The 27,782-nt window shown below is 35.2% G+C and overlaps 1 long non-coding RNA gene across 1 annotated transcript; it reads left to right on the forward strand.

Moving 5' to 3' along the window:
• LOC139734849 (uncharacterized) lies at nt 1-27,710 on the forward strand. The gene is made up of 3 exons (XR_011711184.1): nt 1-111; nt 932-1,137; nt 27,605-27,710. It is a non-coding gene; the product is annotated as an uncharacterized lncRNA (long non-coding RNA).
• The last annotated feature ends 72 nt before the right edge of the window (nt 27,711-27,782 follow it).

A 27,782-nucleotide genomic window follows, 5' to 3' on the forward strand; every position in this document is an offset into this window, starting at 1 on the left:
CCACATTGATAACAGTGCAGTTGCCAAATTGCCACTATTAAAAAAATTGAAGCGACCATTACTTCTTCTTATAACTAACTCGATCTGTACAACTCTGGGACGACGCTATCGGTAAGTTTATGCGTATGATATGAGTTCGTATTTCTCCTTTTTCTTACATCACATAATGGCATGAAGTGCCTACTACAGGCTATGTACTTTAGATTTGCGAGGTTGAACGGCGGGAAAGTCAATTTGAAACAAGTTAATACCCCCTCCCCCGTAAATGATATAAATAAGTATTATTTTTACACACACTTGAAAGTGGACGCGTTCGACAAAAGAGCTTAAGATTAATTGAACGTTTTCATTGTTTAGAGCATGCACAAAATGGCCGAATTGGTTTCGTATCACAGAGAATTCGAGTCCCATTTTAGTGAAGTCTTCGGGACTGGCAGTTTTCTTCCGTTGTATCGACATTTCGATATAGCTGAGCAATATCGTATATAAAGATGCATAGATAACGATTTTGAATTTTACTTAACCACGCTTTCGTCATAACCGTGTTCGGTACAACGGGAGTGCACTGTAATGGCATAAATTCAACATCCTAATTCTAATTCACTGATACGCAGAATGTGTTGTACGTGGGTTTAAATGCATGTATTATAGAATTGAGAGACACTCAACTGCGAAGAACATCAATCACTAACATAGTATAACAAACAAGCAAAAAAAAAAAGATAATGAGGCATTGAATTTTTTTTTCTTAACATTTAGATTTAGATTTTAGATTAAGACCAGCAAGACATAGAAGAATACATCAAAAAGGTGGACAACTCAATTGATGAACACGTCGCCAATCACCGAAAAAAAATGATGGGAAGATCGATTCAAAATACTAGGGCAGAAGTTTTCTTTTCTCTCCTGTTTGAACGGTGTTACGTCATAGACCTCACTGTATGATATCAAATATACCAGGTCTAATACCAGGCCCGTAAAGGTATTAAGAAGGCATATCACTTGCTGTCATAAGGACAGATCAGGTGTGAACATGAGTCCACTGGGAAAGCCCTTACTCTTGGTCGTCGTAATGGTGCTCATCTGCATATTCCGTGAAAGCATCGCCAGTGACAACATCTGCAGTGTCCCACAAAAGTAAGTTTGACTTAAAAGGAAACTTCCAATTTATTTTCATGTTGACTTAAAAGATATGAATAGAATCAACAAAGCACAGCAGTAAAAAATTGATTACAGTAATATTGCATTAATGGCGAAGTAACGGGATTTCCGCACTTTGCATGGTTTCCAAGGTATCAGTGAAAATCAGGTCCTAATTCAAAGTGATTTTCTTGCTATTACTTTATAAGTTTCTCATCCTCTGTTGAATTTGGATTGCCCAATTACATCCTTTAGCTTGTCACAAACTTTGGAAGAAGAGGAAATGTTTATCCTTCACGTGTAATTGCTATGCAGTTGTAATGATGACGATATGGTGGCACAGTTAGGACGAACGACGTTGGTGTTGATGAATTGTCGACAATGACCAACAGATGGCAGTGATTTAATATCTTATGTATAATAGCAATCAATGGAATAGATGTGTAGATGATATCAATAAATTGTCTAACCTGTATAAGTCATGGGCATGTTTGTTCTCTTTCCTCAAAACATGCTGAATTTTAACAAAATCAATAACTGTCGATTTTTTTTTTTCGTCTGGCATTAATGCGACTTTTTCGTCATCTGCCAGGCTGATTCTTTCCTACAAATTTAGGAAGCTCTTTCCTCAACTGTTTAACTGGCTTCTGTCCATCAAAAAATGTCAACTTTTAAGCAAACGTGTAATTGCCATTTAAATTGACAATTTTAAGATAATCATTGCTATCACTGCATCAGTAAAGTTTCAGAAGCTTAAAAATCCTCTGGTCTATTGGATTGTTTTATCCGCTTTTCTTCTCGTTTATTTTGACTTTAATCTAAAAATAGAGTCAACTTGAGCATGACGTTGCGTTTCCCTTTCAAGTCTTTCAGTTTTGAATGTTAGTCGGCATCCGATATGTTCCACAAAACCAATCAAACCCAAAGGCTATATCGTTGAATAGCAAAATAAACAAGGCAACAATAAAACTGAGTCCGTACCTAATTTCTTATTTTTCTTGCCTCGTGTTCTTGTTAGGAGCAATTTATCATCATCTTTTCGTGTACTGACATTTCTTTGTACATGGTGCAAAATTAGTCAAATCAAGTGTTTCGGCTTTGCCGAAAAGTGTTGTCATAAAGATTGAGACACTCTTCGTACTTTCGGAAATAACAAACAAGACGTTTCAAAAATCGTTCATCAATCAGGGGCATACAGGGAAATAAAATTGAACATCCATTTAATAAGTTCAGGGGCCCGTTGCATAAAAGTTACTATTATGGTAACTTTGCCATCCAATGGTAACTTCCATGGAATTCTTGAATTTGATTGGCTGTTGAGTATTGTTACCATGGTATTTACCATTGGAGGGCAAAGTTACCATAATAGTTACTTTTGTGCAACGGGCCCTATTATATTTGTTACTCTGTAGTAAAAACGCTGGTTTCCTTTGTATGCAGTTGCCTCTTTAGAAGGATTTTTTAAAGCACGTTGTCTATTTCATTCATCAAGTTATCGAAGCTACTTGAAATTGAAATTCTCTCTTGGTTTAACAGACAGGTTGTCTCTACCACCTACAAACAGTCTTACACGAGAATCGTTGCCACTTACAGGAAATGCTGGTGGTTTTGGACATGCACGGAATACCGGTGTGTAGGCCTACCTTTTCGAACAAAATGAAATATGATAATACAGGAATTCTCTCACAAACAGAATTGTGGATTTCACACGTTCAGTTTAGCATACACTCTCTTAAGGCACAAACTCACTCGCACAAAAATTGAAAGCAGTTATTGTCCATCTATGGTATATCCTATCATCAAATGCAATCCGTAGAATCTCTAAAGCATAGTGAGCCATATTGCCCACTGAATTGCACATGAAACTGTTTATGGCCATCCTGGTTACTGATTGGTTGTGGGTAGACCGCTGGTGCTAAACTTGAATGAACATTGCGGAGGTTTTTAGGATCTTACTTTTTATTGTCAAGCAATGAAAATTGTCTTGTCTCCTCTTGATCGTGATAGCGTACACTGGCGTAGGGAAGAAAACTTTGAAAGCGATTTTCTCGAAACACTAATTTCGTAGTTTTAAAGCCACTCGACATGCTCTATATAAGATAAAATCATCGATATCTCCACAACCGAGTACTTTCATGATTCGTGTATATGGAATTAAAGTGGAGAAGTAGGGAAATAATTTCATGTTATTTTCAGAAACTTGTCCTCCCCCGACTTTTAGATCCTTATATATACATATATAGGTATATATATGTATATATATATATATATATATATATATAATATATATATATATATTTGCCTGTAGCCCACATTAGGGAGACAAATGGGGGTTATAATGTGTATATTAAGGAGACAGTTTCTCAAAGGAGACAATTTGCTGTCTCCTTAATGATTGCACAACTTGTACCATCTTACTGAAAGGATATTGGCGTCTTTTGCACTCTTTTTCGTTTAGAGGGAACCAACCTTATTCTGCATTACCACTCGGTCATGTATCATAATTTAAAGGTGGAAAACAGGATAGGTTAGTTGTTTTCATCGTGTATATCTGTAGGGGTTATAAAGCGACATAAAGGAGACTTTCAGTTTTTGGCTTTTTGTGGAAAGAGGAAACTGTATATCTTCATTACAAAGGTGTCAGCAACAAATATATCCTTTCTATACATTCTGGTACTGGTATCATCAAATATACTTCAGAGTTGTTCATTAAACATGCACTTAATTGAAAAACAGCCCCTCGAAATTGCACTTTTTGATCCTTACGCACCGTTCACATTCGATCGGCTTTTCGGCCGCTCGCGCGCTACGTACGCCTCCCCGCGCGCGCGCGCCTTTGCATGATAATGTCGCGACAGTACCAAAACACTTGCACCCAGAAGAAGATCAGAAAAGAACAACATGGAATCGCGAGACTTTGCAAATTGTACTGATCATGGAAGAATTGTGGGGTAAGTGATCACTGAAAACCACTCTTTTTTTAAAGAACATTCATGTACATTAGATGCATCTATTAAACAGGCGAGCCGTCGTATAAACAAGTACGGACACACGCAGTGGTGGGGCCTATTTCCAGAGTAGTCCCCTATGGATATGACAGTGTTAACGTTATTACTCCGTTGTTACTAGTCTAACGTTAGAATCTAGTGAAAAAAAAGGAGCAATCGTGAGCTGGAAAAAGAAATAGAGTCGCGATGGTTTTCAATGCGACAGAAATTACATAGTTTTCACCAAGTTGCTGGAATTTTTTTGTTTTATGATGCGGGAAATTGTAACGTCCTTTCATCATCACGTATCAGTTTAGTCCCATGGGTTGGTTCTGATGTATGGTTACACTCTTGATCAGTACCAGGTACGCGTATGAGAGCTCTCATCCGACCACCAAGGGCAATTAAAGATTGCCAAGACTTGGATGCTCTCTTGAATACGCGTACACGTACGCGTGCTCCAGGGGGTATGATGATCGGGTGTCCAAGACATTGACACCCTAAAATTATCCTGTATCTATTTTTAGCGATAGAAACTTAAAGGTAGGGAATCCCATTTGCATGCCTTAAATGAAGAGTTCTATAAATACAGTGGTATGTTGAAGAGAGTATCATTTTAGAAACTCCCATAAAGTAATGAAAGTGGAAGGTAAAATTTTGAGTACATTTTTATTGACCGTTAGATTTTGAATTCAATATTTTTCGGGGCTCACCGTAAATTCCAGTCGATTACTAGGCTACCTTTTCAGACCCATGCGGCGCCATGCACTGCATGTGTGTCCATCATGTATATTTTGTGAAGAAAGTTCATCAAAACTTACAAATATTTCTATAACGGATACATTCGTGTCACGCACTCTATAGTATCAGTATGTTATTACATCAGCTCTTATACTTGTAGATTTGTGTTTGAGAGTGGATACGGTACTGTTACTGGACATTTTTTTTTTCCCCAGTGGTTCTGAATTCTGTACTCGGATGATATTTTGGCCAAAAATAGCACCAGTTATTCACAAAGCCAATTACGAAAAATAGTTCAATCTGATTTTTGGAAAATAGACTTCAAACATACCCCTCTCCAAAAAAGTTGTCTTGATTTTCGTAATGGAATAATCAACATCTCACATCGTGTCCTTGCTCCAGAATCCTAATTCATACCCACAATTTACCTTGCACATTCCTACTGAGTGGAGGACAAAGGAAAAAATCAGCCAATGAGGGTCAAATTTCATGTTTTACTGTGAAATATCAAATCTGAATGTACAGTATTCATATAGTTCATGCAAAAGAATCTTGAGATTAATTGACATCTTTATCTAAAGTAGTTTTTTTTTTTTAAACATTTTTGTGGCACATTTTCATGATTTTGGTCGATACCACGATCTGTGAGGCTAGTCTAGGAATCCCGCGCATATTGGATGTCATTAGTACGTGGAAATGTGCACGTCCGGAATTACCTTGCTGTCCAGTAATACCCTACCGTACCTGTATATACATTGTAAATCAAGAAGTAAAGCATAGATTCCAGATTTATACATGTTTCTCAATCCTGCAATGTATATGTCTCTTTGAGCTTGTAAAGGCGGCTAGGGTAGGTTCTGTGCTGAAGTACCGAAGAGTCCACATTGGTTGTACATCAGAATATAATGTTTCCTGTAGGCCTACAGTGTAGACTCACTAGAGTCTGATGTTGTTAGTTTATGACAACTTCTAAGCAATCTTTTGTTGTTTAGTTTTTGAATGGTGAGTACAATAAAGTCAGAAAGAGGTGGGTTCTTAACCAGTTGAGAATGAGTCGCAAGTATACTTGGGAAGGTGTCTATGGGAAATGCATGTTGTAGCAAAATCAGTCCATCCTCAACGGGTTATGAGACTAGTACTGTGTCAAAGACAGTGTATTGCATTGATGTGTACATTTTGCCAGAATATATGAGTCTCATGGGAAATTTTACTAGAAAATCTGTAAAAGGCAAAACCTACCTTTTGTTGAATTGTATACCTTTTCGTGGTTTTTCTTCTTTCATTCATTTTTTTTTCAAGAACATACATGGGGTTAATTGTGGAAAACTTTGCACAATAGCATCAAAGTAATATGAATCGTCTAAAGTGTCAAATAGCCTATGCTATTATATGCAAATAGATACTAGTGGATACATCGAATTTCCTTGTTTTTTAATTTTTCTGTTGTCCTCTCTCTTTTAGGAGCACATCAGTTCCACCTTCTCAACAGAGCTGACCTCTTGCACCTCCAGCACAGAAATTAACCCATTGAGCAGAACATCACTCAACCAGATATCTCCACCTAACCCAATTGGTCCCCATCCTCCTGTACCAAGAGAGCATCCTCCAGATTGTCATTTGGGAAGGAACATCTCTGCCTTAACTTGCCATCTCAGAATCTGAGCCAGAAGCAATTAGAAATCACTCAGTTGTCACAGTGCTACTGGGTAAGGAAAATGCTAACCAGAGAAAGAACAATACAATGGCCCATGTAAGCTGTGTTATAAGAAATCATCACTGAAATACATCTAACGCTCTACTGTACAATCTGAACCTTAACAATTATTAAACAGGCTTGTGAAAGTATTGTCCATAGAAGTATATTTTATATATATATAAAATATGTCAATGCACATTAGAGACCTTTAATTCAGCCCTTTCCTTGCAGTGTTTGTGGATACCAGCTTTGTGCTATATGCATGAAGAGCCATCATGATATGTGTTTGTACAAAAGAGTCACAAAGTTTTCACATTGTTTTGTCTGTGAAGGTACCTCAGATGATAAGCAAGTCTCATGCCCAGTTTTAAGTGTACTTGATGTTAAAGATTCACTTTGTTTGTCAAATTAATGACACTTTTCGGACAAAAGTCATAGTATACTTTGAAGGGCTTGTTATTGTCATGCCAGATGACATTTCACATGTAAAAAGAAACAAACTTATGAAGAACTGGACAAAAGGTTTTTGCAGGGATTCTTAGAAGACAAAAAATGGCAGTGATGAACTAACCTTAAAAACAAACTTGTTATTATTAAAGGGGATGGCTAGTAACTGATCAGTGGGAATCAGTGGGAGTGCTGGAGGATGATTGTTCCAATCCTTATGGGATTCATTCGAGTAATGTGCAGTTAAAAGTTTCCAGGTTAGCATGCCTGTACAGCGTAGGGACGATCGTTAACGGCCTGTTAAAGGGATCGTACAGTTCTGGTTGAGACCTAATTTCAGGTTTCTAACATTTTTAGGTGAGATAATGAGAAATCTCATATGAAATATGAAAGAGCATGCAATTTTATGAGGAATTCAACGTTTATTTGATAAAAATGGTTTTGAAATGGCTGAGATATCCAAAAAAGAACGATTCTAATAAAGTGTGGGACCCACACTTTGTAACGATCGCTTTGTTTTACTTTGTTTTTGGATGTTTCAGTTATTCCAAACCCGATTTTCATCAAATAAACTTTGAATTCCTCTTAAAATGGTATGCTCTGTGCTATTATCAAGTGTTTTCTTGGTATCTTGCAAAAATTCGAAAGCCTATTTCTCATCTCAACCAAAACTGTACTATCCCTTTAATGATTGCCCCAACACTGTACAGGCATGCTATCCTGGAAACATTGAACTGCTTATTACTTGAATACAGGACCATTCTGAAGTAAATAGTTTCCACACAACAATAGATATATAATGTACTCTTAAATGAATACCACAAGGATTGGAACAATCATCCCCCAGCATTCCCACTGATTCCCACTGATCAGTTACTATCCTTCCCCTATAAGCATGGTGTTTCTTCAAATGTGCAAGCTTTGTAGAGAAGTTGGTTACTTCTTGCTTTTAACCGTATCAGAATATTTTATGCTGAAGTAACTGCATGCTGTATGCATGGATAAGAGACAGCAATCCAGACCTACAATGAGAACACACACACACGAAAAAAGAAAAGAAAAAAGAAGACATGTATGCGAAGAGGAACTTCTTCATCAGTTTGGAAAGTAATTTAACCCATTCATACAGCTGTTCAGAAAAAAAAAAACTTGGCTTTTGTCTCACCCACCAGAGGTAAAGGCGAGACTAAGGAATCCAAATGGCGTCCGTCCGTTGTCCGTCCGTCCGTCGGTTGTCCGTCACAAATGTTAAAGTTTACCTGCAAGACTCTCTTATGATGCATAACTTGGCAATTGTTACAGTAATGGCAGCCACACTTGGGTGATAGAAGTAATAGGGGTATCTTCATGTTATGGTGTTGTCGGAGGTCATGTGATGATGTCAAAGGTCATAAGAGGTCATATATTAAAGAGTATGTGCAAGACTCTCTTGGTGATAAGCACAATCAGGGTATGCAATCATGACTTTCTCGCTTTAAAAAATTGTAACTTCTAAAAGAATGCACCAACTGACTTAAAAATTCACATGCAGCATGCTAAGACATCAGTAATCACATGTGGTAAGACAATAGCTAATTTCTTCTCATTTACTGTTAATTATTAAAGATTAATTACCAAAAAGTCCCCCAAAACCCACGTAATGCGTCAAAAAAAGCGTTTTACAACTTACGTAAAATCAAGATTTGAGGTCCATATATTTTCAGTGAGGTATATCCTAATTTGACTACTTTAAAGAATCTTTTCCCCATATTGAATATCCTTGTTTTTTTAACCATGAATTGTACATATTAAAGTAGAAATCTATTGTGTGAAAATTTTAGCAAATTTGAGCAATAGGAACTTATTTTTTTATATTTTTACAAATTGCTGAGCATAAATAAGTGCGATACACGCCCATGTTATACTGCATGAAGGTCATATGATAAGTGTTCAGTGTTCATATTTCAATGCTTGTTCAATTTCTAAAGATATCATAAGCAAAAACATAGTATTTTGGCTTAATATGTCATTGTTTGAGTGTCACAGCTTGGATATCAACTCAAGTCATCATAAATCTCACATTCATTCTTCTATCTGTGTTTACAAATACAAAGTCTGTATATGAGAATTGATCCGAACACTGTGCGCACATTCAAGGTCAAACTGTACAGATAATTTTTTGATGAAAAATATAATATCTTCCAAAGTACCAGCCCTAATTTCATAAAAATTTGTAATAATGGCCACTGTATGTCTGTTACCTATTCCTGAAAGTTTCGCCTCTTCACTCTTTGCAAAAGTGAAATATGATAAAATATGTAAAAGTGGTTTTACTTGAATTCAAAATAATGCCTACAAAATTGATCATCCATTTCGAGAAGTGAAAATATGAAATTCATTCATATTTTGTGATATGTCATGGCTATGTGCTGGTGGTGAATGAAAGGGATATTTATCAGGAATATCTAACAGCAATATCAGATGAAAAAAACATTTTCCTTTTTTTTAAATGAATTTCTCCAATACGTTAGTCATTTCAATGTAATTCGACACCCCTAATTTGAATGCTAATTTATGCGCAGTTTAATGCAAAATTTTGACTCTTTCTTTACATGAAATGAAAATTTGAACACTCAGCTACAACAAACAACAAAAAAAAGCATTTTCACCAAGTTTTTTCATTTTTGCCCTGTTACACAATTGCATACTGTACCCTGATTGTGCTATTGACCTCTTTTCTATGTTAAAATTTACCTGCAAGACTCTCTTTTGACAAATAACTTCACATAAGTTGCTTAGTTTACAACCTAATTTTGGTCATAGATGAACAGGGGGTACCTTCATGTTATGGTGCTGTTGGAGGTCACGGGATAAGGTCAAAGGTCATTTGAGGTCATACATTAAAGTTTACTTGCAAGACTCTCTTATCACACGTAGCTTGACACATGTTGCTACAATGGCAATCAAACTTGGATGATGGATGTACTTGGGGTACCTTCATGTTATGGTGCCATAACATGTCACATGATAAGGTCAAAGGTCATTTTAGGTCATACATTAAAGTTTACTTGCAAGACTCTCTTATCACATGTAACTCAGCACATGTTGCTACAATGGCAATCAAACTTGGGTGATGGATGCACTTGGAATACATTCATGTTATGGTGCCGTTGGAGCTCACATGGTAAAGTCGAAGGTCACAAGCATGGGTCAACAAACTTTTAGAGCCAATGTTTAGTTTTCATGGTGCGTTTCTATTATGGGTCATATTTTTTTATCCATAAGTCCATTTGTGACCAAACTTGGATGGTTGATGTCTCCTGGGGAGTGGATAGTCACCACAAGGTCAAAGGTCACAGGCAGGGGTCGACAAACTTTTAGGGCCCAATGTTAAGCTTTTATGGCACATTTCTTTTTTGCCATAAATTTGTACCCTTTTAGATCTCTTTTCATCTGTTATATCTCTTTTTTTATCTGTTCTAGTGCATTCACGCACAATTTCTTGTACGCAAATGGGCGAGACGCATTATGGCACTTGCCCTTTACAACTGATCCATTTTATGAACACAATATTAATGTGTGCCAAATGGTTCATTTAGAACTTTAAAATGCTCAGAAACATGGGTAAGGCAGTGATGTACATGTGTTTAGGTGACTACAGTATCCTACTATCCTGGCTTTATGTTTGTAGTGAAGATGTTCAGTTAAGTCCATCATCTGATGCTGATGGTGATACTGTATATTTAGAAGAGATCAAATTTTAATTGACTGTAGTGATCACTGCAAGAGCATGGTAAATGCATTATGGAACATTTTCTTTTATCAAAAAACAAAACAAAACAAAACAAAACAAAACCTGTATCTGTTACAGAGTTTCACATGAACAAAGGTATTGTCTATTTTTTACCCTTACGTGTGGAATACCACATGTCTACTAAAAGCCATAGTTGATGAATAGATTTTCTTTGGATTATTGCATGTTGGAGTTTATGAAGAGTTCATCAATTTCATATCAGCATACAAGAGGGACATGAAAGAAAACAAAAATAATGCATTTTTTTTTATCAGTTCTGTTTGAAGGATGGTGTTTCATAAACCCATTTTCTATCATCATGGCTAATACGTCAAGAAACCATGTCATTCATTTAGATTTCTTAAAATGTTAAATAATACTGTATATGGTTTTCAAGCTCTGAAGGTACAGTACATTCATGACAGATGTGTAAAAGCTGAAACTGTCACATTTACAGCCTCCTGCCTGTACTATTGTCTCAAGTGACAATGTTGATGTTTTGACCCCCTTATGTCACCTTAAGTAGGGGAAACAAGAAGTTTTCATGCGTAAACTCAACCATGGCCTAGCAGCCAAAATCATCCTGTGAAATATTACATACATAGAGAGTTTATGAGCACTTCGATAATGTGTGCAGAACTTCATGTATTATCACTAGTTGTGATACAGACTCTCATGCACAAATTGACTGTAAATAGATGGTGAACCTCTACTGTAGGAATTATTTATTTTTTGTAAGGGACATTTGTTAAATATGTAAGGTATGGTGTCATCCTCAGCACATTTTTTTCTTCTTAATAGATATACGTACCACATTTGACATTGCTTTGTGTTTAAATGTGCCTGGGCAGGATTGTGAGAATAACCGTATTATAACATGGAAAAAAGAGTATCCTGTACATGTATCTTTTGACAAATCTCGATCCTACTTTATGACATTAGTAAGCCTATGCAGTTGATTTTTTTTATTTCACTGAAAAAAAACTTTAATTAGAGCAGATATTTATTTCACATGTTATCATCCTTAGCTTGTCCTTGTATATAGCTGTATTTGAAGTACAATGTATATTGTTGGAACTCAAGCTGTGAATATGACATGCCGTATACACCTGTTTGCATGTATTTTGTATGCATGCTTAAGCTGTCTGTAGAGAAATATGTAGTTCTATACTCCTTTGACCAAGGTCTACTCAATACTCTGTCCTATAGTATTTACATGTATGATAAATGACAGTGCGACATTTTGCTGTGATAACAGCCCTCATTAAAGTGTGTGAAAATGAAGCCTCTTGTCAATGTACATGTATGTTATGGTCTCCATGTCAGGCTACAAATGACCGTCATTTGCATTCTTTAAAAAAGTATTATATCATACAAATAATGAATATTTATGAGTGCAATGGACAAAACACGATAAAATATCTGTCCATTGTACGAATGGAAACATTTATTATTTGCTTTATATAACACCTAATCCTTTTCATTTAATATTTTACATGTACATTGTACTAATTAAGAAACAAGAGAAAATCTGAGAACGTGAGAGTGCGCACTGAGTGCTTTACGCTAGATCGCTGTCATATACACACACTGCAAATGCGAGCGTTTTACATGTTTATGACGTCATAGTGAAATGATCAATGTCAAAAACCAATCAAATGACAAGGATATCTCAAGGCATTATATAAAAGTTTATGTTATATGCTCTTGTGGAAAGGTTAACAAGAACTGAATATAGAAATATTATTTGATTCATTATTTTGGTTTCAGTAATGATGTCACTGGTTTGTGTCACTGGTTTGTGTCTGTGTGTGTGTATATGCATGTCTTTCAAACACGAAGTTGATGGATGAAATTTATGTAGCAAGGAGTGAAAGGATTATAAAGTCCTTTATATTTAGAAATCAGCTCCACGACATGCGTTTCGTGTACCAGTTATGTAAGATTGTTAGATTTTGTTAGATAAGGGCTGTAGAATTGGGATGGAATCAATTTACAGCCCCACATCCATTTCTTTGTCATGATCATGACCATGTACATGAATTTAATAATAATTCATGTACATGAAGATGACTTAGATACATAATCATACATATGAAGAGTTTATTCGCAAAAACCGATAAGTCCATTATTTTGAAGATTTTGAAGTACGGTCTCTGTCATAAAGTACAAAACAATACCTTTTAAATGATAAATTGGTCACTACATATAAAGGTACATTTTTGAAGTTATGGTCAAAGGAAGCAAAAATTTTCTTATTATTCTCTTTATTTTTCTCGACCTTTAATCGCAAATATCTCCATTTGGCAAATATGGACTTATCGGTTTTTGCAAACAAACTCTTCATATTGTGATGTATGTTATGATATTTTTATGATACTTTTAAAAATTCTGCAATTCAACCATACCCATAGCTGAAATTTTACAAACAAATTTTAGATAAACCACTACCATAAATTTATTTTCAACAGAAACAAATCAACACACAGTTTATTTAAAGAAAGACATGTAACAAGAAAGCATATTTTCCTGTGCTGCTATCCTTTTTTTTTGTTCCAGCTCTGCTTTTGAAATGTACATTAATGTTAGATTGAGATCATGTGATTTCATCAAATGAATTCGAGAAAGAAAGAGTAGAGAAAAGATAAAGTCATGAAGTACATGTACTGAAATAAATGAGACCTACCATACATGGAAAGCACATACATCCAGTACACAATGAATACGATGGACGTATTGAACTAGCGATGCTTACATTAGTTATTTTGCAAATCATACATTATGCTAAATGTAATAGAACAAAGATTTTTTTTTTTCAAATGAAAAACACAAGTAAACTTTGTAAAACATAATAACAAGGGCAAACCATTCCACGATTCTGAATTTTTTTACAAGTTTGTCAAACCCAGGCTGAATGCGCAAGGTAATCAGAGGGTTCCATCGATCCCCATGCGTCTTAAAGAAAATTGACGACAGCAGTATGTTGACCGAGAGATTTACACTCTCCGATTTCTCTGTGTGTTCCTGACCCGTACATGATATCCGTATCCGGGAAATTACCCCCAGAGGGCAATTACCCCCGGCTAAATACTGGTTAGTGGTAAGCTAAGAGTAAAGATTAGGGTTAGGGTTAGGATTAGGAGTTTAAGGGCCAGGGGAAGGGTGCGGGTAATTGCCCAGGGGGTAAATTGCCATAGACCCGATTCTGCTAGGATCGAAAGCTCAAGCCCCTTCTGAATTCATCTAATTAAATATATCATGATACAATGTAGCAGAAGATGCACTTAAAAGAAATGAGGACAAGGACAGGAACAGAGACAAAGACTTATATTATATGCTTTTATATGATGTGACTAAATTTTTGCATATGCTAGTATAAATCCTCAGAATAGCTATATTCTGCCAAAATGGTACAGTGTATAGATTTTTAGTCATTTGATATCATAAATCTATACCATTTTTGCAGAATATAGCTATTCTGAGGATGTATATTACGATATAATAATACTAACATCATATAAAAGTATATTAGAGCCTTTGTCTCTGTTCCTGTCCTTGTCCTTATTTCTCTTAACTACATTTTCAGCTATCATGATGTATATTTAATGAGATGGATTCAGAAGGGGCCTGAGCCTTCGGTCCTAGCAGAATCTTTGTCGGAGGCAAAATTTTACTCCGCTTTACTCCATGTTTACTGAATTTCCCCGGTGGTGTCTTGTGTGTATACTGTGAACGACAGAAATCGAGTTAGATCTACAGTTGTGATGTAGTATAGGACCTTATCATTGCTTTACAACATTATTTCAACACTTGATTACCTGTGTAAAGCACGTGCATACATGTGCGCGACTGCAGACAGCAGGTGGCAAGCGACCGTTGCAGCCATTTACATTATTACCACCTCACAAAGGAAATGTGATCCAAAAAGAAGACGGAAAGTAGAATATAATTTGTGGTTGTTTCTGCTCCCGAACATAACAGTTATCTTGTTCATAGGGCTGCTACGAATCCAAACAATGTCTCACATACAAAAGTATGGGAATATTAGAAGATGGTATATTATTGGTGGAGATGAAAATCGCTGTGCTTTTTGTTTTGTTTTGTTTTGTTTTGTTTGTTTTTTGCGAGAATACCGAGAAAGCACTCACGAAAGTATACGGATTGTATACCATTCGAAGAGGAATCCAAAGTGTTTTTTTTTTTTCATAGAGAATCAATTTTAAAAAGCGATCCTAATAAAAGGTGGGTCCCACCTTTCTTTACGATTGTTTACCTCAGCCATTTCAAAACCATTTTCATTAAATATGCATTGATATCCTCTTCGAATTGCATCGCGCTTTCATATTCCATAACAGATTTCTCATTATCTCACCTCACCCCGCCCCAAAATGAGTATAAAAAACTCTGAAGTTGTAGTTTCCAACCAAAACTATACAACCCTTTTTAACTTAAAAAAAATGTATGATAGTTGACGAGAAACAAAACCGTGAAGAAGAGTTCTCAATAATTCACAGTGTTGACATCAGTAGTGGCAAACCATGAAGGTCAACGACTCAAATTTCCTAGGGTAGTATAGTCTCTTCACGTTATAGTTCTGGAGGTTGTACGCGTTCCCTTTGGCAGCAACTTAATTGCAAAAGTGCTCAGCCAGTGAAAGTGATTCTTATATCACACAATTGGGCAGAATCTCTGCTCTCTGAAAGTGCACACCCCAAGTTCGTTCAACCTTTCGTCTCCGAGATATCCCGTGTGAAAGGTGAAAGAATAGTATTGCAAGAGGCAACATAATACTCAAATTGGCCTAATTCGGAGTGCTTGCCACAACAAATCGACTCATGATGTACTTTTTTGAACAATGTGCTTCTCTACTATAAAACAATTCTTTAATGATACATACACATGAATAATCCCTGAAAGGTAAACTTTCAGAATCTCGGCAGATTAAAAAATTTGTGGGAAAAATAAATATGCGCCGGGTTTGACCCGTTAAATGTACATAGCGCTCGCGCAGAAACGCAGTTCCGGAGATGACCAAAAGTTTTTAATAATTATGATAAAAGTTTTTGTGGGCGTGTTACAGAGCAATATTGTCTTGTAGGGATGGTATATGATTGAAGATGAGGATTGGGCTTTTGACTTTTTGCGAGATACCAAGAAATAAAATACAGCAAAGGATACCATTCTCAGAGGAATTCAAAGTGTGTTTTTTTTTTCTAATGAAAATGAGTTTTGCAATGGCTGAGACATCCAAAAACAGGGTAAATCAAAACGATTGTAATGAAAGGTGTGTCCCACATTCTATTAGGATCACTCTGTCTTGGATATAGTTAGCAATTTTCAAAACTAATATTCATTGAATCAACCTTGAATGCATCTTTCATATTTCGTAAGGTGCTTCTCATATCTCGTCAAGAAAGGTTACAAACCTGAAGTTAATTCTCAACCAAAACTATACGATCCCTTTAATCATGTGTTACACAATTCAATTAGTACATTGAATACTACATCCGCAAAGGGTTCACTGTTTACCCCATAAGGCCTAAGCTACTTTGATGCTCCAAGGGGAAATCCAGTTCAAATGTATTATTAGGTTGATAAAAAAGAGTAAAATATTACGAGTTCAACGGTACAATTTTTATCGAAGTCGGATGAAAAATAAGGAAGTTATGACATTTTGACGTTACAATGTTTTTGGGCTTAAACAGTTCTTGAACAGAAATTATGAATATGCAAATGACAATGTGAGCATGTCATTCCCTCACATCTTACCATAAAGTTTGTACATAAAATTTTGAAATTTCCAATTTTCCATTCAATTGCAATTTTGCCCTAGGCTTCAATTCTCATATATCTAGCTTATCACTATCCTGAGGTTATTCAACCAAGAATACCATCATGTTTTAGATTTCAATGAAAGAAACATTAATTTTTATTTTTTTCTTTTTTTGGACGTTATCAATGGAAAATTGTCAGGGTATGACATGGATAGCTCACTCATTTGCGTATTCATACATACTGTACAAGAACTGTTTTTGAGAAATTATCGAAACTGCAAATTTCACAACTTCCATATTTTCAATCCAATTGAAGTCAAATTTTTACCGTTGTACTCATGAAATATTACTATTTTTTATTAGATTCACTTATACAGGGTGGTCCAAAAAGAGCGGAACACCTAAGATCTTTAATTTCAGCAATATTGTTGCAAATAATTCTATATCATTATTTTGCCTTCTATTGGAAAGGCCATTCTTTGTCCAATAGAATGACTGTAAGTTCTTTAATTTTGGTTGATGCGTTATGATTTTAGGACCATTTTTGTCAACCCTTGCAATTTTCAAAATGTGACCATTTTGCACTCTCAGCGATACCGAAATCAGCGACAATTCGGCTTGTCATAGAACCAGTAGCGTTCACAGTGTGTGGAATGTGAGGCAGACGTGTGATTGTCATTGTCCGCCCCACATTCCACACATTGCGAACGCTACTGGTTCTACGACAAGCCGAATTGTCGCTGGTTTCGGTATCTCTGAGAATGCAAAATGATCACCACCCTGTACATGAACTATCATGTTACGTTTTTATTGCTTGAAACGTATGTCGAGGTAATTGAAACTTGCGGAGAGTGTGGGGAAGGGTGCTCAAGATCCAAAGGAGAGAGAAGTTTATCATGCGTAAAGGGGATTTTTCATCATGACCAGTCACGTGGTAGCTATAGTGGACAGTGGATGAGACCTCGGAAGATATCCCGTGTGAAAGAATTGCAAGACGGCAAATATTATGCTCGAATTGTAATTCGGACTGAAATGTTTTTTGCCTTTAAAATATACAGTGTCAATTATACTGGACGTGGTGTTTACTGTTTGGGATGTACACATCATCCTAAACGAAGAAGGTACAAGGGATCCATATTTCGTGATTATTGCTGCTGATTTGACTTATGTCACAGATCAGCTTTTATTCCATTTGACATTCAAACAAGAGTTTTGAATGCTCATGAATATGCTGAAATCGCGCATGTATTAAAATTTTATTGACATAGAAGAATGAAAAGGTTGTTGATGAGGACAGTGTGCTACATGTTGACGGAGATGAGCTGTTGCCAGGACAAAACTGGAAACACAACTTGGAGCCAGCATCAACAAATGAAGAGACAAAGGCCCAAGAGGTAAGAAGAAGAACAGCGAATAAGAACGGAACAAGGAAAGGTGAGGGGAAAATAAAATAAGAGACTCTGTGTGCATGTGATTTTTTTCTAAACACACTATTTACAATCCTGTTAAAATTCACCACGCCAAGATGTGCTTTGTGAAAGAGAAAGTATTGAATGAGCTGATTGAGCAGTTAAGTGTGTTGAACATATCAGTATTATTGATACGGTTTAGGCAACACAATATTGATGTAGGACGTGTTTAGTGTGGAGAAAATATGCAGAGCCTTTATAGGGAGATAAACTATTCAGTATTTGAGACATATATTTTGTTCTTAAGGAGACAGCGTGCAAACATGACACCAGAGTAAGTTTGGAAGTGTTTCCTGTATAGAGATATTTAGGGAGACAATATACTCAGTGTGGGGCATATAAACATCAAAACATCATATCAAAGTAACTTTGGAAGTGTTCCCTACATAACAAATACACAGTCTTTAGGGAGACAAAATTAATATTCTGTATTTGAGACATATGTTTTGTTCTTATGGAGACAGCGTGCCAACATGACACCAGAATAAGTTTGGAAGTGTTTCTTGTATAGAGATATCTAAGTGTATTTAGGGAGACAATATACTCAGTGTGGGATATATAAATTGTTCTCAAGAAAACATTATACTAATATCACAACAAAGTGACTTTGGAAGTGTTCCCTATATAAGAAAATGCACAGTCTTTAGGGAGTCAAAATATTCAGTACTTGAGACATATATTTTGTTTGTAAGGAGACAGCGTGCAAGACCAGAGTAAGTTTGGAAGTGTTTCCTGTTCAGAGATATATAAGTGTATTTAGGGAGACAATATACTCAGTGTAAGACATATAGATTGTTTTTAAGAAAAAGTCTTATGCAAACATCCCACCAAAGTATCTTTGGAAGTGTTCCCCTATATAAAAAAATACACAGAGTCTTTAGGGAGACAAAATATTCAGTGTTGAGACATAGATTTTGTCCTTAAGGAGACAGCGTGCCAACATCACAACAAAGTGACTTCTCGAAGTGTTCCCTATATAAGAAAATGCACAGAGTCTTTAGGGAGACAAAATAATCAATATTTGAGACATATATTTTGTTTGTAAGGAGACAGCGTGCGACACCAGAGTAAGTTTGGAAGTGTTTCCTGTATAGAGATATATAAGTGTATTCAAGGAGACAATATACTCAGTGTGAGACATATAGATTGTTCTCAAGAAAACATCATACAAACATCACAACAAAGTAACTTTGGAAGTGTTCCCTACATAACAAATACACAGAGTCTTTAAGGAGACAAAATATTCAGTGTTTGAGACATATATTTTGTTCTTAAGGAGACAGTGTGCAAACATGATATCGAAGTATCTTTGGAAGTGTTTCCTGTATAGAAATATATATAAGTGTTTTAAGGAGACAATATACTCAGTGTGAGACATATAGATTGTTCTTGAGAAAACATTATGCAAACATCACATCAAAGTGACTTTGGAAGTGTTTCCTATATAGAAAATACACAGTCTTTAGGGAGACAAAATTTTCAGTGTTTGAGACATATATTTTGTTCTTAAGGAGACAGCGTGCAAACATGACACCAGAGTAAGTTTGGAAGTGTTTCCTGTATAGAGATATTTAGGGAGACAATATACTTAGTGTGGGGCATATAAACATCAAAACATCATATCAAAGTAACTTTGGAAGTGTTCCCTACATAACAAATACACAGTCTTTAGGGAGACAAAATTAATATTCTGTATTTGAGACATATATTTTGTTCTTATGGAGACAGCGTGCCAACATGACACCAGAGTAAGTTTGGAAGTGTTTCTTGTATAGAGATATCTAAGTGTATTTAGGGAGACAATATACTCAGTGTGGGATATATAAATTGTTCTCAAGAAAACATTATACTAATATCACAACAAAGTGACTTTGGAAGTGTTCCCTATATAAGAAAATGCACAGTCTTTAGGGAGTCAAAATATTCAGTACTTGAGACATATATTTTGTTTGTAAGGAGACAGCGTGCAAGACCAGAGTAAGTTTGGAAGTGTTTCCTGTTCAGAGATATATAAGTGTATTTAGGGAGACAATATACTCAGTGTAAGACATATAGATTGTTTTTAAGAAAAAGTCTTATGCAAACATCCCACCAAAGTATCTTTGGAAGTGTTCCCCTATATAAAAAAATACACAGAGTCTTTAGGGAGACAAAATATTCAGTGTTGAGACATAGATTTTGTCCTTAAGGAGACAGCGTGCCAACATCACAACAAAGTGACTTCTCGAAGTGTTCCCTATATAAGAAAATGCACAGAGTCTTTAGGGAGACAAAATAATCAATATTTGAGACATATATTTTGTTTGTAAGGAGACAGCGTGCGACACCAGAGTAAGTTTGGAAGTGTTTCCTGTATAGAGATATATAAGTGTATTCAGGGAGACAATATACTCAGTGTGAGACATATAGATTGTTCTCAAGAAAACATCATACAAACATCACAACAAAGTAACTTTGGAAGTGTTCCCTACATAACAAATACACAGAGTCTTTAAGGAGACAAAATATTCAGTGTTTGAGACATATATTTTGTTCTTAAGGAGACAGTGTGCAAACATGATATCGAAGTATCTTTGGAAGTGTTTCCTGTATAGAAATATATATAAGTGTTTTAAGGAGACAACATACTCAGTGTGAGACATATAGATTGTTCTTGAGAAAACATTATGCAAACATCACATCAAAGTGACTTTGGAAGTGTTTCCTATATAGAAAATACACAGTCTTTAGGGAGACAAAATTTTCAGTGTTTGAGACATATATTTTGTTCTTAAGGAGACAGCGTGCAAACATGACACCAGAGTAAGTTTGGAAGTGTTTCCTGTATAGAGATATTTAGGGAGACAATATACTCAGTGTGGGGCATATAAACATCAAAACATCATATCAAAGTAACTTTGGAAGTGTTCCCTACATAACAAATACACAGTCTTTAGGGAGACAAAATTAATATTCTGTATTTGAGACATATATTTTGTTCTTATGGAGACAGCGTGCCAACATGACACCAGAGTAAGTTTGGAAGTGTTTCTTGTATAGAGATATCTAAGTGTATTTAGGGAGACAATATACTCAGTGTGGGATATATAAATTGTTCTCAAGAAAACATTATACTAATATCACAACAAAGTGACTTCTCGAAGTGTTCCCTATATAAGAAAATGCACAGAGTCTTTAGGGAGACAAAATAATCAATATTTGAGACATATATTTTGTTTGTAAGGAGACAGCGTGCGACACCAGAGTAAGTTTGGAAGTGTTTCCTGTATAGAGATATATAAGTGTATTCAGGGAGACAATATACTCAGTGTGAGACATATAGATTGTTCTCAAGAAAACATCATACAAACATCACAACAAAGTAACTTTGGAAGTGTTCCCTACAAATACACAGAGTCTTTAAGGAGACAAAATATTCAGTGTTTGAGACATATATTTTGTTCTTATATAAGGAGACAGTGTGCAAACATGACATCGAAGTATCTTTGGAAGTGTTTCCTGTATAGAAATATATATAAGTGTTTTTAAGGAGACAATATACTCAGTGTGAGACATATAGATTGTTCTTGAGAAAACATTATGCAAACATCACATCAAAGTAACTTTGGAAGTGTTTCCTATATAGAAAATACACAGTCTTTAGGGAGACAAAATTTTCAGTGTTTGAGACATATATTTTGTTCTTAAGGAGAGAGTGTGCAAGCACGACACCAGAGTAAGTTTGGAAGTGTTTCCTATATAAAGATATGTATTTAGGGAGACAATATACTCAGTGTGAGACATGTAGATTGTTCTTAAGAAAACATTTTGCAAACATCACACCAAAGTAACTTTGGAAGTGTTATCGCGCGCGCCCGACAGCAGTTCTGAGTTTGGACATCCATATCGATAATAAAACAAACGGATTTCCTGCAACATCTACTAATAAACGGAAATACATTTGTTAGAGAAAATTGTTTGAAGGCAGCTATTTTGATAAATTGGAGTATTTGAAATTATTTGAAAATTTCGTCTCTGGTTCCCATCAGATTTACTATCAACGTAATCCATATCAATGAAAATCAATAAAAATGCATGTATCAAAACAACAAGCGGGTTGATCCCTCGGCCAGTGGGTGCGGCCTGGACCAACTACGTTTTGGAATATTTTTTTTTTGAAAGAAAAAAAGACATGGGCAATTTCAATGCGCTAAATATAAAGTATGTACGACATAATTAATGCAGTTATACCAAACTGCCTTGACTATAAGTAGTTTGCATTTTCTTGTATATGTGCTGTTATGATAATTAAAGGGAAAGTACAGTATTGGTGGAGATGAGAATTGGGCTTTTAACTTTTTGCGAGATACCAAGAAAACACTTATGAAATAGTTCAGAGCATACCCTTTTAAGAGGAATTCAAAGCTTATTTGATGATAATCGGGTTTGGCATGACTGAAACATCTAAAAACAAAGTAAAACAAAGCAATCATAATAAAGTGTGGGTCCCACACTTATTAGAATCACTCTGTTTTGGATATCTCAGCCATTTCAAAAGCAATTTTCATCAAATAAACGTTGAATTCCTCATGGAATTACATGCTCTTTCATATTTCATGAGAGGTTTCTCATTATCTCATCAAAAAATGTTAGAAACCTGAAATTAGGTCTCAACCAAAACTGTATGATCCCTTTAAAGTAATTGATGCTATTCATACATGTGTATATAATATGTAAAAACTCGCTGAATTTCACCCTTGTTATGACAGGATACCATCAAAAAATCATCCTGATCATGTGAGCGTATATAGTGTAACCGTGTATGACAAAAATGATAGTAATGTATACGTATATATATATGTATACGTATAGTGATAGTAGCATAGTGGCGGCTATTTCAAATAATGTGGTATCATATTTTACGTAGTTACACGTCTTGCACCGTCAAAACAGGAAGCAACACTTCCATAATAACAAGAAAATGTCAAATACAATGTATCGGTTACGTTATCATCTCATCAATTTTATGGCAATCTGGAATATTTTGTAAAGGTTACTTAAATAGTTGGCCAGCATATTTATTCAGAGTTGATGCCTCCAAGGCAATAACAAAGCACCGATCTACGTATGAAATGTTACGAAATTGTTACGAAACAAACGAAATCAAAACGAAATCAACGTTGAGAAAAATATCATAAATATTGAGTACGATATATGGGGCATTTATTAAGTTCAACACCACTGAATTGCATCGACTTTGATTAGTTTACATATAATATCTTTGCATGTATCATATATCTGATGTTAATAATTAGTGTTGAATTGCGTATGTAAAGATATTATGACTGTATGTCACTATCAAATAAAGTGCATGACAAATATTATAAATTAATGGAATAAAGTTACAAAGCGCCAACCATTTTGAATAGTGTATGTATTTTAGTAGTTTCTTGTCTTGTACCATCCGAATCAGAAACCGTACTTTCATTGTGACAGGAATACATTCAAGTACAAGTTATTGTGTACATTGTGATAATATCAGTTATCACGGAAACGAAACACGTGTGCTGTTCTTTGTTGCAGTCATGAATACTTTGCAAATGTTTATTTACAGTTGATAGCGATATATGTCTGACATGTCAAAAAGCAATGGATCTGTTACAGAAAAATGGTTTGTCAGCAGCCATTGTGAATTTCTTTTAATAAACTTTAAAATTTTCATGTTTCAATTAATAACAAACAAACACGTTAGTAAATCATAGAAACAAACAAGGTTGATCCTTTATCTCATGGTGTAGTTTGGACTATGTACGTTTACGAATGAAATAGATGAGGCATTTTTTTCCTACTACTTATGTTCCCACGTGATTATCTTGAAAGTTTATTTATTGCTAAGTGCAAATTGATTGTAACTGCACTGCGCAGAGTCAAAGAAGATGGTGTTTTTGGCATTAAATCAGTTGGTTGTTCTATCTTACTTCTTTTTTCCTGTGGTATATTATTGACAGAGTACAATTGTATCATGATTTGATGCTCGTGGAGTTTTTGACTTTCTTTGCTGAAATTGTGAATGAGTGGCAGAATCAGGATATTCAAAAAGGGAGTGATCTAACTGAGTGGTCATGGGCTTTGCTTGATAACAGGCACACCGCATGGATAATAATTGGCTGGAAAGGGGTGCGGTCGCCTCTTTCGCCACTTCAAGTTACTGGATCCATTACTGTGGAAGAACATCAAAGAGTCCAGTGTGTTCATAAAGGGATGGTACAGTATTGGCTGAGAAGATACCTAGGAAGCAGTTTGTGATTATGTGAAAGAGTATACAATTTTAAGAGCAATTCAAAATTTATTTGATGAAAATTATTTTTGAAATTTCTGAAATATCTGAATACAAAGTAAAACAAAGCGATCCTAATAAAAGATGGGTCCCATCAATCATTAGGATCGGTTTTTAGGACATCTCAGCCATTTCAAAAACTATTTTCATCAACATATTAATAAACTTTGAATTCCGTTTGGAATCATATCCGCTGCAGTACTTCATAAGAGGTTTAATTCTCATTATCATACATCAAATGTAGGACACCTGACGCCTCATCTCAACCGATACTTTACTATCCCTACCTAATGAGAATGTGTGAGTGTACCACTTTCAGTGAAACTAGTGAAAAGTTACCCATGTACCGACGAGAGAGACATCTGTGCAGTCATACATGAGCATGTTAACTCCCTCTTGAAATGATTGAAATAATAACTTTCAACATTAATTCCTCGTTTTCATGATAAAAAAAAAAAACGCGCTCACCAAATGTAGAGCAAAGGTATTGCGTGATATTTGCATAAATATAATTATAAAGGCCCGTGGAGGGTGCTAACATGTGTTACAATCAGTAACAGAATTGACAGAGAGATAGAGAGAGAGAGAGAGAAAGAATGAAGGAAAAAAGAACATGCCGTCAAGGAGAATGGAGCTATGTTCAGCAGCAATATTTGACAATAGGCAAAGAAATACTACAAATACAAATGCCGAGGGTTTTTTTTTTCGTTTGTTTGGTTGTTTTTTTTTTACCGATTGACACCCATCACGCTATTGTCTGCGGCAAGATCTGACAGATTGTAGGATTTGTTAGGATTCAGCCCCATTAACCCAAAGCTATTTTGACCCTTCCCAGTCCAAGGGGGGGGGGGGCACATTGTGCCCCCTTACTTTTTTTTATTATTTAATGTATCACTGTCATATTTGGCGCATTGGTAGAGCATTTCTCGGAATTTTCATGTATAAACTAACAGCTAATGAATTACCATCTGTTTTTATCCACATGTTCAAAAGGAATCGGTCTATCCACAGTTATCCCACTCGCCAGAGTGACGCCCGTATTCGCACTATTTTTGCAAAGAAAACAATTATATTTACTGGACCCAGATATTGAAATGATCTCCCTCTAGATATCACTTCTTCCTTATCTTTATTCACCTTCAAACGCAAATTAAAACAGTTATTACTCAGTGGATACACACTACCAAGCTTTTAACAACTTTTTTATGCTCCCAGTATTTTGTCCTTGTCCGCAGCACCAAGTTATTCAAGTTATTTTATGGTACCGATTCATCTTTAAATAATATAGCATTTTTGTTTTTCAAACACTGCGAGATTTGTATACAGTATGGTTTGTGCGATATCTATGTGGTTCATTACAGTAGTCTATTACTTATCGATTTTTTTTTTCTTTTTTTTTTGTACTGGTGTAATTTTAGTTGGTCAAGACAAACATATCCGTTCTCCGTGTAAAATTATATGCCTATGAACTCGGGAACCTACAGTTTTACAAGCTTTAAAGCTTTTATGTAGGCCCCATCATTCTTACAAGTGACATTTTCACACGATATGACCATGTACACTTGTGTCAAGTATGTATTTTTTTCTTTTTCTTCTACAATCAAAAGACATGATTTTTTTTTTATATTTTGTATTCTTGTTTTGTTGTCAATAATTTTGTAATCTCATCATTGAGAAAATGGAAATATGAAAATAAATTTGAACTTGAACTTAAACTTGAACATGTTGGATGCATGACCCTACATGTGAAATTTCTCAAGGTCACCCATGGAGGGCGCTATTTACGAGAAACAATAAAGACATACATACATGTAGAAATAATATTATTATGCTTAAAACATGATTTTTCTGTGAAATATTTTCATCCCCGGTAGGTATGTCTGATTATAGAGCAATCATTTTCCATAAGTATTTGCCACAAATGAATAAGAAGAATCTTATCATTTGCTATGGTTGAAATCTCTTAAGATCACCCATATTTGGCTCTATTTATAACAACATAAAAAATACATTATGAGACCTGTGACCTGGCATAGGTGTTCGTACATATATAGTTATCACATTTCACATTTGTATAATATTGGAATTTCGAGTCTGAAAATAGATTATACGATTATGTAATGATATTACAGGTATAACTTGGGTGAAGGAATCAAAACGATCCAAAATAGAAGGGCTTTTGTCACATACAAACAATGGACATAATAAGAAAAAAAAATTTAGGACCATAATTACTTCACATGTTGCTTCTTCAGCAAATTTCAGCCCAGAAACGCCCATTTCATACGTTGTAATATTGTTAATTGAAAGTGGAACAGAAAAAAGAAAAAGAATCTGACTGACATGGTTATCAGTTTATGATTGCCATGCAACCAGCAATATCAAATATATAATTAAATTATATATAAAAATGTTTGCAATAAGATGTTCGAATAAGTCACTAAATCTTGTTGGAATTGGATAGAGGGCAAAGGAAAGGCAAATGAAAATCTGGTGAGGGCACAATGCCCCCTCCCCTCAATGAGCTTTAAAGGTAGCTTATGGGAAGGGTATGAAACTTTAAGTTACGAGTACTTAATTATAAAAAAAAAAATAAGAATTGAATATTTCCTCGTGAACAATAGCAACAGAAATGATCGGGAATAAGAAAGAAAAATAAGAAAAATAAGAATATATGTTTTACTGTTAATATATGGATACGTATTTACTCTATTCTGTCTCCCTAATGTACGATGCATATTTATGAAATTTGATATTGGCACATTAAGGAGACACGTCTCCCAAAGGTACTTTTTATTCATAGTGTCTCCCTAAGGTGGACTTATGGGTTAGAAAACCCAAAGGAGACAAAAATATCACTTACAGAATATATATCTGAAATGAATTTTCTAAGCTCCAATTTTTATTTCAGATTAAAAAGATATCTTCATTTTCAATGTTTTAACGTAAAATTCAAAAATAGAAACTACGACAAGATCACTTTTTTCACAGTTTACCATATTGTCTCCGTAAGGTATGTATTTCACGAACGTCTCCTTAAGGTTCCACCCAGGAGTATATATATATATATATATAATGATGTTTGTAATCCGCGTGTTGGTACCAGTACAAAAAAGATAACTTATATATATATATATATATATATATATATATATATACGTGCACGCGTGTGTGCACATGTGTGTGTATGTGTTTGTCGACATTTTTCCCCTTTACTATTGGATGGTTAATGATTTAACCTGACTTTCACGTGAAAAACCAGGACAACAATAGCTTACAAGACTGCGAGGAAATACGGGACCCGAAATGTGCAGGTGGTCGTATGTTGTGATGGCTACACATGGAGCAACTCAAAATACAAATGTGTGACGGACCCAGGTTTGCAACGTAATTCAAAGTATTTTTATAAAATTGAATATTTTCTTCAAATATTCTATGGT

This window comes from Diadema antillarum, unplaced genomic scaffold (assembly GCF_040938485.1).
Source record: "Diadema antillarum isolate AM-2024a unplaced genomic scaffold, OU_Dant_1.0 seq00000550_RagTag, whole genome shotgun sequence".
In the NCBI taxonomy this organism is placed as follows: Eukaryota; Metazoa; Echinodermata; class Echinoidea; order Diadematoida; family Diadematidae; genus Diadema; species Diadema antillarum.